Genomic DNA, 16,629 nt, shown 5'->3' on the forward strand with positions numbered 1-16,629 from the left:
GAAGGTCAAGTGCTTCAGATGTGGTGAGATCGATCAGTACAGTACCCAATGTCCTCTCAAGAAGAAGAACGAGGAGAAGCAGGACCTGCAAGCAACTTTCGCGGAGATCGATAGGTTTTCCTCCAGGCTAGAGGAAGACTTTGTCATGTTTGATGATATACCTCCAGGAGCGAGGTGGGGTGACTTGGTGTTGTAGCCCCAGAGCACTACAGATGGGCAGGATCCTTGAGTCCACCTCATGGATCAATACCTTACTACGGGGCCCACAATTTTCAATAGCAGGATGGATCAGTGACAGTGGATGCATCCAGATGTCAAAGTGAGTTGCAGAGGCTAGTAGTAGTCAATGCTAGGGAGCGCTATGCAGTTGGCACAGTGCGGAGTCAGCAACAGCACAGATGCTTCAGTGACAGTGCAGATACTAGCAACAGTGAGAGACTTGGGTGATAGATGCATTATATTGATCACAGTAGATTCAATATTTTGGATGCTTTTCAATCGCAGCAGCGACAGATGAGAGGGAGTTGTAGTGTTGGCAGCAGTATGGCAGTGTTAGCAGTAGCACAAATCCAGCATACATCAGAGTTGCGCAGCGATTGGTGGGCAGTATGCCCAGACATCGGCAATGTGACAAGAGATGACACAGAGACAGGGTGTGCATAAGATCTCCAAAACCCGGAAATCTTTTCTGGAAATTATGCCTGGAAATGACTTAATTAGATTATTAACCAATTTTTAAATATTTCCTAAGTCTAAACTTAGGGAATATAGTTAATTAATCAGTATTAATTAAGTCAAGATGTGAATGATCTAGAAACTCACACTGATCGACTTCAAGATGATCCTAGCCATCGATTAAGATTTACTCTTGGTTGTTGGAGTCCCAACAAAGGATTATAAAGAAGTCGATGGGCACTTGGAGAAGACATTTGAGCAGATTGATTTCCTGAGTAGCAGCAGTCAGTTGCCGAAGAGAGGGCCCAAGATCGAAGCAGTGAGAGAGGGGCAAAGAGAGTGAAACCAGAGGAAGGATTCCGAATCTGATGGGTACATTTGCAAAGGGGCAAGAGAACCACAAAGAGGTCGACACTAGCGCAGTAGCCTCTAGAGGCAAAGTCAATTTACTGAGAGAGATTGATGTTTTCAGCTCCAGAGGTCGGGAAGGAGTCCCAAAGTGTCGGAGAAGCATCTTTCTAGCCAGCAAAAGGCAGAATGACTTCATTAGAGTCCAATCCGAGGCTAGACGTCCAACCAACCACACAGCAACGCAGAGGCTGAGAAGCCCAAAATTCTAAAGGCAAGTTGTGTCGAGAGATTTGCATGTGGAGTGAGGAAATTTCCTCACTAGATTTTTGCCAGTATTTTCTCCATGGGATTGCCAGTATTCAGCACCCAAACAGTACTCAGATTATTTCACTGCTGCTTAATAATAAAACCCTCAACTGTTGCACCAATTTTCCCAAGTTGGGTTTTTTCGGGGACTTTTGTTCAAAAATAACTATGTTATTTTTATGTGTGCACGCATTTCTAGCATTTATTCTTCTACAGTTTTATTTGTGTAGGTTGCAATGTGATTTATTCAATATTTGTTGTAGCAAACAATAAATAAATTGTTAAATTAAATTAAAAGTTAGGAGAATAATTTCTAGTTGTTGCAAAGTTTCCAACCAAAGCTCAATAAGGGATATCATCTTGATCTTGGCTTAATGAGCTAGCAAAAAAACTTGATCCCTAGATCTCCAAACCATGGAGGACTATGTGCTTGATGATTATATATGGGAGGTTGGGGGGATTTTGGAAGAGATGACCAAAAATTGATTCTAGAAGCATAGTTGTTTAATTAAGGCAAAAGGAGTTGTATACCAAGGAAAAAACATCATATGATTCAGGCCAATGATACCATGGCCCATTGTTCAAACAAAGTTTAAAGCCCATCATTTTTTCCTTGCAAATAACAAGGCCCCTACAATTTCTGAAGGCCACCCCCTAGGTTTTCCTCACAAGGCATGTGCTTGCATTTGGTATTCGAATGTATTTAAACTTCTCCAATCAATGGCCATCTCTCCAAACCTCCTACCCCTTTCAAATACCATTTAAATCTAGCCCTCCTCTTGCCAACTAAACTAAACATGAACCCAAACCATTTGAGATAATATATATATGGACAACACAAACAAGTCAATTTAATTGCACCTTCAAAAAACCTCAAGATGACCTTTTATGTAGAGAATTATTTAAGTTGTGAGACTATTATTTTCTATCCTTCATATATGCAACAACACTAGAAGCATGCACTCATTATGACCTTTCACACTAATTTACATCTCCCACTATAATCTTTTGTCTCAAACCCCACTTAAATGTTTCAACCATAGAGCCCACCAAGCCTTGACAACCAATCTTTGTCATGCTCTATCACTAAGATCACTAGTCTCTAGCACAATGTTTTTAAAACCGGAACCGGTGACCGGACCGGTCCACCTAATGAATTGGTTTACCAACCAAAACCGGTCTAACCAGGACTGGTTTGGTCTAAACGAACCGGTTTTAAAAAAATACATTAAATAATTAATTTTTAATGAAACAAAGACTATTTTTAATATGTAAAACCATGATTCCAAGCCAATAGAGACAAAATATGCAAAGTTTGCTCATTTATATACCATGTAAAGGTGAATATATCAAAATGGCACCGAGTGCAATACATATCATCAACAAAATAGCAAAATACATAAGAAATGAGGCTCTAAATGGCCTATAAAGTCCAAAAACAATGTTGTAAGCTATGAGGCCATTGGCCTACTACAAGTCTACAGTGTACACATGATCAATCATCAAGTTCATCACCGCTACTAGACACAAGATCATCATTAGGAGCTACATAGATATCATCTGGTTCAGAGTCTGCGGATGCTTCAGCCTGATCTGCAACCTCAGTATCAATGCCACCAATGACAATATAAGTGGACCTAATGGAAGCACGAGTTTGTCGACCTGCATGACTAGTGCCTTTCATTGGTTCTTTGCCTTTCATTGATGCCGCTATTGATCCTGGTTCTAATGCCACCACATAATCTGCTTCATCCCTTGCCAAAGCCATGTCAATATCAAAATCAGCCTCAAACACAGGTTCTTCAGTCTCCTCCACCCATTTTGATGTTGGATCAATATCGTCCAACACAATGGGATCTAGATCAGGAGTTTTTCTCATCATTTGGAGCTCTAATTGCATTTATTGTTTACCCCCAAACCATGAAATCCTGAAAACCATTAAGTGTGCCGAATTTTGAGTGAAATCTAAAATTCTAGTTTCTCCATATGAAATCCAATGAGGTCGAAACCACTCTCAAACATCCTGAGTCATTTCATGGTAATTTTAAAAATTTAAGTAAAAGGATGAAAATGAAAATTAAAGGAAATGTCACTTTTACTTTAAGAATTTAACATTACCATTAATTGCCAACATTGTTAGGGTTGAAACACCCTTAGTTCCCCCCCAAAACCCCTCAAACACAGTAAAAAACATGGTTTTTTAACTTTATGGTGGGTGTGCCTAAAACCGGCCAGTTTACAAACCGGCCGGTTTTCACCGGTTAGGGCAAAAAAATGGAGAAATCAGCATTTAAACCGGGTTTTTTGGCCGGTTTAGACCAGCGGGCTTGCTAACCGGCCGGTTAGACCAGTAACCGATTTTCAAAAACGGTTTTTTAAACACTGCTCTAGCATTGTTCTTATATCTATGTACTTACAATTTTCTTTTACAAATGAAAGACTATTAGTATATGGTATTTTGTTGATCACTTAATTCTTGTCATATTGATTGGAGCATTAATGTAAGAGTTGCTTTCACACTCCCACATTGTTTATAGACTAGTTGCACATTTTAGTCCCATTGATATACCTTTCTTGTCATTTGATGGACAATAATAAAATTGTTGTATAGAAGCATGTTCTTTGTCAACAAACTATGAATTGTTGGTAGATGGACCTATATCTACGTTCTCCTAGCGTTCAAAGGGTATTCAAGTAGGAGTGACTGCTTTTCTCCCCTCTTCCCAATCATAGCAAAATGTCTCAATCATTTGATCCAAGCCTAACTTAAAGTGGGGAATCTAGAATGCATCAAGATAATCAAGGACATTAGGTCAATGCACAATGAAGCCTTACTATAAGGTTATGGACCCATCATAAAAGTTAAAACTTATGATAGTTCTCAAGACATTTTTTGTAACAAAATGGGGATTCGAGCAAGAGTGCCCCCTTTTCTCCCCTCTTCCTAATTGTAGCAAAACGTCTCAATCATTTGATCCAAGCTTGACTTAAAGTGGGGAATCTAGAACGCATCAAAATGATCAAGGACATTAGGTCAATGCAAAATGAAACCTTACTATTAGATTATCGACCCATCAAAATAGCTAAAACTTACAATAGTTCTCAAGACTTTTTGTAACAAAATGGAAATGGAATTGAATCAAGCATAGTATGCTTTCAAATTGAACCTTTTCACTCAAAGAAAAATTGAAATAATCAAGCAATTTGTCACTCTCACACCCCAACCCTTTGAAGACACACTAACAACACAGGAGTGGGAGATTGACATAAAATGATTAAGAAATTGAAGAGTATGATCAACCTTTGGGTTCACTATTGGATCTCATTTGCAAGGATATTAGTTCTACTTAAAATGTACTCCATGCCATTCCTAATGTGTATGTATCAATCATCCTTGGCATCTATCCCTAGATAAAATGTAAACAAATTGAAGAAGGTTTGCTTCAACTACGTTTGGAAGGGAAACAAAGAGGGGGGATCAGCATTAGCCAATCGAGATTCATTGTCAAAACCAAAGGACCGGGGGGGGTGGTTATAAAACTCTTAAGTTTGTTCTCCAAGGCTCTTACAACAAAGAAGGGTTGGAAAACCTTGCCAAAACAATGGTTCTAGCCACTTGTCTTTAGAGGAATGGATCTCAACTCCAACAAACTCTTACAATAGAGGAACAATTTTTTGGAAATTCATCATCACTTCCTTTCAGCTTGTTGGAAATTTTCTTTTGCTAGAAAGGTTGGGAGATAAATGAAGGTAAAATTGAGACGATGTGAGCGATTTAGGAAAGATTCAAACCACTAAATGCCTAGAAGGGTCAAACTTGAGCTCAACCACAATTGTTGAGTCCCATTTGCCCATCCATTCCATGGATTGCACTTACATTGACAATGACGATTAGACCATGGACAAAGTATAGTGGTGGCAATTGTGGATATAAAATCATAAGGCCTTGTGAAAACTAGGGGTTTCACAAGGGTTGTCCTCAAGCAACAAAATTATCATTAGACAACCCTTGGAAAAAGAGCCAAGAAGGTCTTGGGAGGTGTCCCTTGGATGAAGAGAACTCAAAACCAATTTCTCACATACTTATTTATTGCCAATTCAAAATTGTTCACAAGGATTTATTAAGCATACAACAACTTGGAAATGAATCAATTTGGGGCAAGCTCTTTAAGAAAAGGAAGACTTGGCTAAAAAGAGTGTGATCAAGCATTAGCACTTTTTATCTTGGTGCTTTGGCCCATATGGCTATCATGTAACACAACTCTTTTCACAAGGAAGCAACCATCAAAAACTCAAGTTAGGGAGAGATGTTAAGGCATCTCTCCTGACATGGAAAGCTCCAAATACGAGCCAAGGATTTAATGGAGTAGCAAAAAATAACCTGGGTCCAAGTGGGGCTTAGGGAACACCCCTCTAAGACAACTTTAAAATCTCCTTCATATTAGGCCTCCAAACGATCACAAACAACAAGACCAAATTGTCGACCTTTTTTAGTCTTCTCAAAATTACTTTAGAGAATGGTATCACAAATTTGGAGGCATTTGGTGATTCGGTCATAATTGGATGCTTCCATGGTAAAAGTGTCCATCTCTAAGTGAATGTGACATCAACAAGGCATATAACAACCAAGTCCAACTCAATTTCGTTCACTGATTTTTACAAAGAACAACATTCAAATGCTGATAGGTTAACAAAAGCAATAACGAATATGGTAGAGCCGACTCTACAAATAGATAAATCTCTTTCAAACAAGATTGTTTATGGAAATAGTGAAAAGGCTCACGAGATAAGGTGGTGCCATTATTTGACAGTTAAGATATTTTAATTGAAGTGTATACAAATGAACCCTTGAGCCACTGTAAATGTGATCATTTTACTATAATGGTATAAAAGGGGCATACTTTTTTCTTAGGAAACCAAAAAACAATAAAATAATAAAAAAACTAAAGATGGAGATATTGTAACTATATATTTGCATGTAACCGTTAATTTTAGGTATGTTCTATGCTTATAGAGCAATTTATTTCAATTTTCACAGTTAGCTCATTACCTTTTCGAGATTAGCAATCAAATTAGCATTAAAGTAAATTGCAGATAGAACATAAACATAGATCACAGAAGACAAGCCAAGACAAGAGGACACAAGATGTGGCACTTAGCCAGGGACAAACCTCAATGTGGGGAAACCCTTGATCAATTCTTCTCATATGTTCTTCAACAGTTCAGCAGAGAGAGAGAGAGAGAGATAGTTACATTTACAACAGAGGTCAACACTTTGACTTATCTTAAATAAGAGCATGGATCATCTGTAAGTAGATGATACATGAGGTAGTTGAACTCAGTTGAAGACATGTTGCTTCAACTGATTCTCCCAGGTGACTCTATCACCTATCATAATGTTGCACCTCGTCATCATGTTGCACCTCATTGTGTAGCATCGTGTTGCACCCATCATCACTATGTTGGACCTCAATACCATGTTGTACACATCATACTATTGCGCCATGATTGCTTGTTGTCCTATGCAAGCACCGTGTCCTGTTGTACCGCTTACCATGCTGTTGTCCCACTGTTTAGCATTGCTATTGTTGTCCCAATGTGCTTTTGTTGCCACATGTCATTGTTGCTATTATGTTGCTCATGCATCTTGTTGCATTATCACATTAGCTAAGTCACAGGACACGTCCCCTAGGGTCCCGTGTCCCGTATTTTACGTATTGGACACGAAAACGGCCCTAATACGTGTCCAATACGATTTTTAACGTGTCATAAAAATCGAATACGTATTCGACGTTTTCCATTCGTGTCATAAATTTTGAATACGCGTATTTTGTACATAGAATACGTTGCCCTAACGTATTTCGATGTTTTGAATACGTATTGAAAAAAAAACATGGTTTTATATTCTACATTTTTACATGGTAATGTTCCTTCATGCTGATCAGGAGTATATCATCCAATGACATTGACAGAAAAGGATATTATCAGAGATAAGTATCTGGTCCGAGCATAGACCGCTGGCCCTCAAAAGCAAAAACGACAGTGTCCTTATACATCTAAAAGTCAGAATATTACATTAAGTTCCGCAGTATGAAAATATAAAAAGGCTTTAAAAAAGTTGCACAGGAGTAAACAGAGATATGATGATCTTGTCTGTCCATTATAATCCGTTCTCCTCTGGCGAGGTTCAGTCCATCCTTTGATAGTCCACCATCAGCTTCCTAATTTCACTCCCTGTAGACGTGCTTGAATGTGATATATGAAAAAGTTGCTTCTAATGTCCGTGTCTTATCAAAGAGAGTTTGCAAAGTGAAGTTTCTTGTTACATAGTACATACTCCTTCCTCATCCATATTATAATTAGGAGGGAATCACTGAAGACCTGTAAATGTGTTAATCTTTGTTCCCTTTCTAATGTCAAAATAAGTTTTAGCCTTAAACACTGAACAGTGATACATTTTGATTTTGATGACTTAATGGAAAATCTGCATTTTATGGTTTTAATATCTAAGTTCTAAATTTATAATTAGTAGTAAGTACTTACTAAGTTACTACTTAGTTTCTTATGTGCTTGTAAGTTGTAAATTTTGATTCTATTTATTTTTTTAAAGTGAACTATGAACTTTGAGAAGTAATTATATTTTAATTTGATTAGATAAGCTGCAACCTGCAATTTAATATGGATAAAAAACTATATTTCGGTATATATATATATATATATATATATATATATATATATATATATATATATATATATATATATTATTAAATATATATAAAACGTGTCCCCCGTGTCCTATTTCCAGGTCGCTGCGTTTCGTATTGAATACCTCGTATTTACGTGTCCCCCGTGTCTCGTGTCCTCGTGTCATGTGACTTAGCACATTAGTATGCATTCAAACTTCATGGGTCACCTTCTTGTTGTTGTTGTCTCGTTGTGCCATCACTGCACTATGTCATTGCTGTTAGCACTGCTATCCCACTATTATTGTTATTCCATGTTTGCCATATTGTTGTCCATGGGCAGAGTTTTGGTCACTAGTTAGGGCATCCTCCTGTAACCTACAGCAGCCCAACGATCATGCCAAAACCCACCTTAAATTATGCAGCCTCCCTTTCTTTACAAGGTAAGTGACCTCATTGTTTGAGGAGGCACCTACAACTCCATGTATAGGGTTGTTTGACCCTCAAAACAACACTTACAGACCTACGGCTTAATCATCCCAGCAAGATCCCTTACTCGGCCTATCTCAGGGAGGATTCTCCTTGGTTTTCTTGCCCAGAACAGCCTTCTATGAGGGCAGCCTTCACACAGACCTTGCTGCCTCTTCAAACAATCCTCAAGGAGAAAATCTGAGCTCCTTTCCTTTGTGGCCAACAACAAGGTAACTTCGCTCTCCAACAGTCACAAGGGTGACCTTAACGTCCCCTCTCCTTTGCTGAAGTAGACTCTGTATTGCGACCTTCTAGCCCAGCTCCTCAGCCCTCCTAACAGCAGCGTTGACCCTATAATAAACCCAAAACTAGGGCTTGCTAGGACAGCAGCTAAGGCTTCCTTAAGGCTTCCTTAGGACTGCGTTTAGGGCTTCCTTAGGACTGCGTCTAGGGCTTCTTTAAGACAGCATTAGGGCAGCGTAGAGGTTCCTTCCATGGCTGAGATCTGATCTCCATTAGGGCTTCCTCTCCTAGATTTCTCTTCCACTAAAAACCTAGAACAAGTGGAGAGAAATCAAGAGTGAAGTGTGTGTGAAATGACTCTCAAGTCATCTCCCTTTATACTAAAACATTGAGCACATGTGGGGGTAATTTGGTTGCTGGCCGACCTTGACAAATTGTCTTATATCACAAATAAATTCATAACTCCATGAATACTTATCGGAATTGGATGATCTTAAGATGAATCCTACACCCCTCGATGAGAGGGAGCCAAGAAAAATATCAGCTGCCATAAATAAGATGACCCACATGGAGTTTAGCCCTAGTTGTCAATTTTAACAATAACAAAAAACACAGCCCCTAAAAAATGTATCTCATGCTTATAGTTGGCATTAAAAGTGTGAAATTACAAATGCATATCCCTATTACAAAGCATCATTTTTAGAAAACTCCATCCCAAATATTTAATTACACCTCACCCATAAAGAAGCTGATACTTTTTGCAGCATAGCAAAAATGTTGCATGTATCATTCAGATTCTTTTTCAACTAAGTGCCATTGATATCCAAAAACATCGCCAATGGATGATTTGTAATAAAAGCGTCACCAGCAACAAAGGCTATGAAATAAAGGCAGCCATGACAACAAATAAGAATATTCAACAGAGTTGCATAATGAAATATGGAAACATAAAGATGGAAAACAGATATCTCCTAAGAAACCAACAATATATGAAACTTCCAACAATAACATGCATTACATTCAGAATTAAACAAATCCACTGAAAAGCAAGTCCCCACAAAAGCTTTCAAAAGCACTTATCAATTTTGACCTGACTTGACTGTTGGAGAAAAATGGGCATCTGCGATATGAAACAAGAGAACAAAATTTATAGCCAAAAAGCTGGTAATTCTTTTTCATCGAAATCTAAGAACAACAACAAAGCCATGCCAAGCCCAATAGAAATTTCAATATCAGAAGCCCTAAATGCCTAAAAGGATTCATTCTCAACAGGAGAAGGGGGTAAATAATTCACTGCATATATTGTCTACCTCCAAACATAAGCATTTCTCAGATAAAAGCCATCTAAATCCAGAGTCAAAATGATTTTATTGAAGACTACTGCAATACCAACAAGAATTTGACCAAATTCATCATTGCTGTAAACAGCATGTATCATACCAAATGATTTTATCGAAGACTACTGAATTGTCAACAAGAATTTGACCAGATTCATCATAGCTATAAACAGGATGTATCATACCTGTGGTGGATAATAAATTGTTGCAGCTTCAGCTTCAGGATGGAAGACATGCCCTTCTGCAGATTTCTCGTGCACATAGACTTGTGTAACAAATTGTCCAGCAGCTGTAGCTGCTGCAGCTGCAGTTTGCTGAGTGACAGTTTGTAACTCAGGGGTCATGGTAAAGTACTCTGACGATAAAATTCTGTTCAGCCTCTCCCTCAAATCAGAGTCTTTAATCCCTGGTTAAGGATTAGAACCAAGGAAAATTCTCCCATTACTCTATTCCCTCTTTATGTCACACTTACATAACATCATATGTCAAAGCCATTAACAACGAAACATAAGTAATATAATTAAAAAATAAGGAATAATTCAAAGATGCGCGAAAAATTAATGGACATCTGATTAAAAGGGAAACATGTGACGAAGCATACACTTAGCCCACCCAAAAGCGATCTAAAGAACAAAATAAATACAAATATGTAATTCTCAAATTTAAATAAATAGTAAAGGCAACTTCAATGGATTAAACTCCACGTGGTTAAGGCCAAGGGAAAATAATCAATACGTGACTCAACACTAACTAAAGAAAGGAACCAAGAGAATTGAGATTCCCTTGGTGATTGAGATCCGAGACAAGTAATGAGAATTTCATATGCACAAGGAATGAATTAATGGCACGTTCGGGACCCTAAAACAATTTGGTAATTGGCTAAAACCAAACATCATGATCATACATGTTACCATAAAAACCAGTAAATCGGGGTATGTGATCGTAACGTGAGTCACTGTCAACTCTCGCTTAGATACACTTTTCTACATAACTGCTACATTGGGAAATAGGCCACAAAGCTTATTTTAAAAAGCATTTCGGCAAATCTAGTTCGTGCACAAATATGTAATGATGCCAGAGGGCATTAAATATGAAGCTTTCAGTCGCTCATGAAAAATGGGCAGTAGTGAGCAAAGGTTATAGCTTGAGGTTGGATGGACCTTGGCTCAACTAGCACCAAGAAACTCATTCACATTAAACTGCATTAGAGTATCTTCGTATGATATAAAGACACCATAGGCATCCAATGAGTATCAATTGTGTGATTTAGAGAAAAAAATTACACTTTTCAAAGGAAACAAAAATAAATCCATCATCTATGCAGTGAGATCAATACAAAGAATAAATGCAAGATGAAGGCCGGGAACTCAGTACGATATTATTCACATCAGTAGGATACAAGATACTGCGTTATCTGGATGAATAGGATTGTCCGAGTTAACCAGCCACTGCCTTGCATGATGAACGCAGCTCTGAAGAGCACTCTTATGAGAAAGAGTTGCATTGGGCGGCCTTGAAGTCATGAGCGAACCAAACAGAGACAATGCATCGAGATCCTCTTCTGCCAGGGGTTTCGTGGCATCATCGGTCACATAATCATAAGATAAGCAGGAGCTTCGCTCATGCATTTTTGTCCACATCATCGAGGCAAAATCATTCTGCGAAGTCACATCGAACAAATGAGCAAAGTACAAGATCTTCAAAAGCTCTGCAATGGCCTCATTAGAAAGCACCACGCCATCCTTGGCAACATCTCCCTCTGCTGGAGGAGTTGCTTCACTAGTCTTCACCTCGTCACTATCCTGTGTGTCTTGGGTTCCATTCTCCGGGATACTGGAACCCTCTGTGACCACACCATCTTCAGCTGTAGGCTCCTTGCTGGCGGCATTTTCTTCTAGTAACTCTTTTTCTTTCTCGGCAATCTCTTCCTTCACAGCAGCAGCAAGAGGCTGCCTAAGTTTCTCGTACTCATCGATCAATACGGCAACACTGGCCTTTGACCTCAACACATCGTCCTGCTCTTTGTTTATAACTTTACCCTGGGCTTTACTGTCCTCGATCTGTAATATCCGGTTATATTTCTTTTTTTAGGGCCCTGAGACGCTTGTTCATCATGGACAGAACAGGACCGTCCTTAACAAGGAAAGACCTGGAAGGAACGGTGGAGCCATTGGGGGATGCAGGAGTTGCTACCTCTGAGCCGGCCATTGCAGTCGTCTAAAAGTGCAACTTATGTTGAAAAATACAGCGTAACGCGAGGGTTTTAGTATCTTAAGCTGAAGCCCTACCTCAAACAGCGGGGCGACCTAAACTTTCATGGCAGACACTTTAAACACGCTCATTCGTTGTTCACACAACCCCCAAATAGCCGCAGAATCCCCAAAGTATGCTACAAGAGCCAGAAATTCACTCCGGGGGGTTTAAAGCTCAAATCCTAACTCCAGCCGCAGTTCTAGACTTCTATTTCAGACTCCGTGAAGAACCCAAAGCCCCGGAACCCTTTAAAAGAAAAATGACCAAAACACGGCGAATCACCGAGACCCGTTCAAGATTTTCAACCTCAAAACCTACTTTACAGGTCTCGGCTCTAAACCTCAACGGTGAACTATAGAAAAACAAATTTTGAACCCCAGAACCCTTCAAAACAAACCCCGAGACATAAAAAGCAGAGAAGAAACTCGAAACATATACGAGGGTTTTGAGTTCAATAACTACCCGTAAATCTGCCCGGCATACACTGAATATGGTCTCATCCCAGAGCTTTCTAAAAGCAGAAAAAGGATAAGAAAAAAATACTTCAAACAGGGTTGCTGTACGATTGAATTTGGGTCAATGATAATGAGAAAATCCAGTGCCGCGCATGCAGATTTTAACAGCAACGTGATGCTAGGCAGACATGCAAGTGTTCAAACCATACCAAGAATCACCTACCTACTATCACTGTTATCACTGTTATGTCGTAATTTCTTCGTCTCCTACTCCTCCCCTGATAGCGCGCTCTGCTCGATTCGACTCTATTTCCGTTTTGCCTCCACTTTATTATAAATATAAATAAATATTCCTTTACGTTTTTATGGAGCGCCTGTCCTATCTCTTTATTTATTTAAATATTGGCGAAGCACCTTTTCATTTTCGAAATAAAATTAAGTAATAATAAATTTGCTGTGCAGCGGGTTTTTTTTTTTTTAAATCTTATACATTATTACAGTGTGTGAGTAGGTTGTGTTTTTAATTATATTTTATTATATGAAGAAGTATTTTAAAATTTAATACGAGAGATGTTGTGAAGTTAAATAGTGTTAACTGTAGTATTAGTATTAAATAATATTATATTAAAAATAATTATAAATAGATTTAATTAAAATTACAAAGCTACATACAAAAATATTAATGAAAATGTTGAAGTCTTATTATTTTTTTCCAAATAATTTATTTTTATGTAGATAAAAAAAATAAAAATTTATTTATTTTTAGGAATCATTTATTGAATTGAAAGTAGTAAATTTAATTTCAAGATGAAAATGTTAAATACTATAAATTATGTCCAAATGAGTTGGATCTAATAGTGTAAAGTAAGAAGTTTTTCACCATTGGGTAAAGTTCAATTTCCATGAAGGCTTAGCTTGGAGCCATGGGGCACTTTGAGATGGGGGCACCTAAAGAGATTATATTAAGTGACCTTGTGATCCTTGCATACATAATTGGTTCAAAGCCCACACCCATGTCATCCTTTTCAAAAAGCCCAAAGGGGGTGGATTCAAATGTGTAAAGCAATGAGCTTTTCACCAATAGCCAAAAAAAGACTATATTAAAAATGGTCTCATACATGGGCACACATAAGTGGATCAAAGCCCACCCCCATCTCCTTCTTTCAAGAGCCCCTAGGTGTGTAGATCAATTGGTGATATAATGTATTATTGAGATACTCCTTGCCACATTGTTGATTCAAACCTTGCTTATCTCATCTGTTGTGCTTGGGGGTGTCTAGTGCACCTAGAGGTTATTGTCGTAGCAATCAAATTCAACCCTATGTCATGTGAATATGATCTTGACATAGTTATCATTTTCTACGAGCCCAACTCCATTTTAACCCCATACCTATCAAGTGTCAAGAGTGTTTAAATCTCTCAAGTGAAAACTTTATTGGATGATCTTATGACCTGTGCACACATAAGTGGATCAAAGGCCACACTTGTAACAACCTTGGGTTAAAGTTTCATGTAATACAGGATAATAAAGGCAAAATAAGACCAAGGTCATGGGACACGTATTTCAAACTAAAGGTTGGGCAAACACTATAGTGGGCATCACTTTTGGTTTATTTATCGCTATGGAAATCGCCAAAGGCAAAGAGGCAATAATTGACATTTAATTATGAAAATAAAGGAAAAAATAAAGGTGAAGAGACACAAATTTGCATGTTAAGGAAATTAAAGGAAAATGAAGAAAAAGAGACCTCAATGATAAAATGGCATCACAGAAATAATTCACAACTTTTGGCATAACCTTTTTGTTCATCTAGCTTGGATAAATTGAGAGAGAGAGAGAGAGAGATCCAATAGGAGAGCGCAAGCAGGCAAGCAAAGGAAGGAAAAGGGCAAGCAAAGGAAAGCAAGGGAGCGCAAGGAGAAGGTTGAATCAGCAGCTTCAGCAGGAGGATTTTGTAGGTAACAGGTTGCATGTGTGATTTCCTAGCTAAGGTGTGAATGCATGGTACATGCATTTATTTATTTGGTTCATTTATTGTCATTGGCATGGGTTTTGCATGGTTTGACATTGGTTTCAACCTTGCCTTGTCATTTCATAGATAGCCATGGTGTGATGGGATTCATTCTTGGTTGAGCTTTGGATTGTCAGAAGGTTTTGGAATCGGGTGAGGTGGTCTTAGGAAAATTCCCAAGGGTTGGGGATGGAGATGGTTTTCTCCAGGAAGCCCTCGACAAGTGGGTGGAGACAGGAAAATTCCTCAAGGTATGGTGAAGAAATTTTGAGGCATCCAAGCTCGGTTTGGTTTTGTGATCTTGAGACCGGTTTAGGTGAGATCACAATAGCTTGAGGGTGGAGGTGGTTTAACCTCTGGAGTCCCTGGTTGATTATGTCTTGGTTTATCCCATGAGATCCCACATTCATGCTTGGAATATGGCACGAGGGTGATTGGCTGAAAGAAATATTTGGTTCAGCCCAATCTATGGTCGAGTGGTACGTGGAAGTCCTTGAATTGGTTGGCTTTTACACAAGTTAATAACAATTATTTTCTTATTGTGATCTATGAACACTTGTACTTGTTATTATGTGGATTCTATGGCTGATTTTTCATGGTTAATATTTTGGTTATATGTTGGTTATAAGCATGGTTCTATGATGTGCTCTAGTTATGGCTCTTGTTCATGATTTGATAAGTATTTGAATGGTTGATGAATGCATGGGCTAACAAGTGTTGTTGCAGCTACTTGAGAGGGCATTAGACCTTCTTAGTGATTCTCAAATGAAGTTCAAAGATTTAAGATCATATATGCATTCATGACCTATAACTTATATGTTTACCATATGTTTGACGAAATGTCTAATGTGTACTAGGCAATGTAGGTCAAGTTCTTGCTTCAATTTTGAATGTTTGGCTTTGTTATCACTTTTATCGTGATTCTGGAAAGTTAAAGGAAATTTTTGGTAATGGTCTGGAGGCTAACCTAGAAAAGTGGCTCAAATATCTGAACCGCTGGCACAAAATGTAACAGCCTGGTCAAAAATCCATGTAATAAAGTTACTAAAGGCAAAATAATAACCAAGGTCATGGGACACGTATTCCAAGCTGAATGTTGGGCAAAAACATAGTGATGGGGATCACTTGTGATTAATGAATGGTTATGGAAATTGGAAAAAACAATAGCAAACACTGGGGCAAGGCATGAGGCATTTATTGGCATTTTATTTATGAAAATAATGGAAATTAAGAGAAAATGAAGGAAGGTCAAAGGTTGCATGTGAGGAGGAAAATGAAGGAAAATAATGGAAAATTAAGAAAATAGAGGCCTCATTAATAAAATGGCTTCTGAGGATCAGTTTGTAGCTTTTTCTCAATTCAGTTTTGGAGCTCTCATTTTCGACTCTGTCTCTCTTGTATTCTTGGACACTTAGAGTTTTCTTGGAGCACTCTTGGAGGAATGTGGCATACTTGGGATTTGAAGAAAGAAGCCAAAGGAAGAGCAGGAAAGTGCAAGAGGACATCAGGATCAGCAACTACAGTGGGTTTTGCTTGCAGCTACTAAGTTGCATGTATGATTTCCTTGCTAGTTTTGGCATGCATGGCACATGCATGTGGTTTCTTGGTTATGATTTGACATTTGCATTGAAGATTGTCTGGATTAATAATGGTTTTGCCTAGCCTTTCCATTTCCTAGATAGCCATAGTGTTGTGGGTTTCTTTCCTTTTGTTTTCTGGTTGGTTCTCATGTTCCTTTAGTTATGGTTTGAGTTACTAGTTCCTAGAGCCTTGGTTGAACAAATGCTCTAGAAGCCCTATAACATCTTGGGTTGAGTTACTAGTCCTATAAGCCTTGGTTGGA

The 16,629-nt window shown here is 38.4% G+C and overlaps 1 pseudogene across 1 annotated transcript in view; it reads right to left on the minus strand.

Moving 5' to 3' along the window:
• The window catches only part of LOC149203940 (uncharacterized), a 44,187-nt pseudogene extending 31,077 nt beyond the window's left edge, over positions 1–13,110 (minus strand). The window contains exons 1-2 of the transcript XR_016253986.1: positions 11,466–13,110; positions 10,252–10,463 (exon numbers count right to left, since the gene is read on the minus strand). The product of XR_016253986.1 is annotated as an uncharacterized LOC149203940 (transcript). The remainder of the gene's footprint in view (positions 1–10,251; positions 10,464–11,465) is intronic.
• Positions 13,111–16,629: the final 3,519 nt, after the last annotated feature.

The sequence above is a fragment of the Pinus tabuliformis genome, chromosome 2_1, assembly GCF_031772625.1.
Source record: "Pinus tabuliformis cultivar Carrire ecotype Pingquan chromosome 2_1, CPIR1, whole genome shotgun sequence".
In the NCBI taxonomy this organism is placed as follows: Eukaryota; Viridiplantae; Streptophyta; class Pinopsida; order Pinales; family Pinaceae; genus Pinus; species Pinus tabuliformis.